Source organism: Mobula birostris, chromosome 12, assembly GCF_030028105.1.
Source record: "Mobula birostris isolate sMobBir1 chromosome 12, sMobBir1.hap1, whole genome shotgun sequence".
Taxonomy (NCBI): domain Eukaryota; kingdom Metazoa; phylum Chordata; class Chondrichthyes; order Myliobatiformes; family Myliobatidae; genus Mobula; species Mobula birostris.
In genome coordinates this window covers 117072949-117074955 of record NC_092381.1, presented here as the reverse complement: position 1 = coordinate 117074955, position 2007 = coordinate 117072949, and positions in this window count along the sequence as shown.

Sequence of the window (2007 nt, the reverse complement as noted above, 5' to 3'; positions counted from 1 at the left end):
GGTAACCAACCCGGCTCGGGCAAATGGTTAACCAAGCCGGCCGGGCAAATCGGTAGCCGGCCCGGCAGTCCCGACAATTCGACAATCAACCAGCTGAGGACAAACCCTTCGCCCTCAATGACAACTAGTTCTTGCCCCGCCGTCAAAATGTCCCGGCCGATGTTCATCAGAAACTCCTTGCTGGCCCATGGGCCCCCCTCCTTACCTTAAGAGAGTCATAGTTACTCCCGCCGTTTACCCGCGCCGCACTGAATTTCCTCAAGTTGGGTCTGGCAACCCGCCAACCCGGCCGGCCGGGCCTGACAACGCTCTAGAAACCCGGAACAGGCAGTTTCGTGAACCAACCGCGCACGCTCCTGACAATGCGTTAGCCAACCCTGCTCGGGGAAATCTTTAACCAAGCCCAACCCTGACAATGCGTTAATCAACCCGGCCATGGCAATTCATTAACCAACCCGGCTCGGGCAAATGGTTAACCAAGCCCAACCCTGACAATTAGTTAACCAACCCGGCCCGGGCAAATGGTTAACCAAGCCGGCCGGGCAAATCGCTAACCGGCCCGGCAGCCCCGACTATTCGACAATCAACCAGCTGAGGACAAACCCTTCACCCTCAATAACAACTACGTCTTGCCCCGCCGTCAAAATGTCCCGGCCGATGTTCATCAGAAACTCCTTGCTGGCCCATGGGCCCCCCTCCTTACCTTAAGAGAGTCATAGTTACTCCCGCCGTTTACCCGCGCCGCACTGAATTTCCTCAAGTTGGGTCTGGCAACCCGCTAACCCGGTCGGCCGGGCCTGACAACGCTCTAGAAACCCGGAACAGGCAGTTTCGTGAACCAACCGCGCACGCTCCTGACAATGCGTTAGCCAACCCTGCTCGGGCAAATCGTTAATCAAGCCCAACCCTGAAACTGCGTTAACCAACCCGGCCATGGCAATTCATTAACCAACCCGGCCCGGGCAAATGGTTAACCAAGCCTAAACCTGACAATTCGTTAACCAACCCGGCCCGGGCAAATGGGTAACCAAGCCGGCCGGGCAAATCGGTAACCGGCCCGGCAGCCCCGACTATTCGACAATCAACCAGCTGAGGACAAGCCCTTCGCCCTCAATAACAACTAGTTCTTGCCCCGCCGTCAAAATGTCCCGGCCGATGTTCATCAGAAACTCCTTGCTGGCCCATGGGCCCCCCTCCATACCCTTAAGAGAGTCATAGTTACTCCCGCCGTTTACCCGCGCCGCACTGAATTTCGTCAAGTTGGGTCTGGCAAGCCGCTAACCCGGCCGGCCGGGCCTGACAACGCTCTAGAAACCCGGAACAGGCAGTTTCGTGAACCAACCGCGCACGCTCCTGACAATGCGTTAGCCAACCCTGCTCGGGCAAATCGTTAATCAAGCCCAACCCTGAAACTGCGTTAACCAACCCGGCCATGGCAATTCATTAACCAACCCGGCCCGGGCAAATGGTTAACCAAGCCCAACCCTGACAATTCGTTAACCAACCCAACCATGACAATTCGCTAACCAACCCGGCCCGGGCAAATGGTTAACCAAGCCTAAACCTGACAATTCGTTAACCAACCCGGCCCGGGCAAATGGGTAACCAAGCCGGCCGGGCAAATCGGTAACCGGCCCGGCAGCCCCGACTATTCGACAATCAACCAGCTGAGGACAAGCCCTTCGCCCTCAATAACAACTAGTTCTTGCCCCGCCGTCAAAATGTCCCGGCCGATGTTCATCAGAAACTCCTTGCTGGCCTTAAGTCATAGTTACTCCCGCCGAATACCGGCGCTTCACTGAATTTCGTCAAGCTGGCCCTGTCAAATCCTTAACCCGACCGGACCCTGACAATTCGATAAAAAAAACCAGCTGGCGCAGCCCACCTCTTCCAATGCTACGGCGCACGGGGCCCGCGCGGTGGGTGGGTGGGTGGGTGTGTGGGTGTGTGAGCTTGAACCATGTGTCCGGAGATCGGGTGGTCCAGGGAGTTTTGGTTACCCAGGTG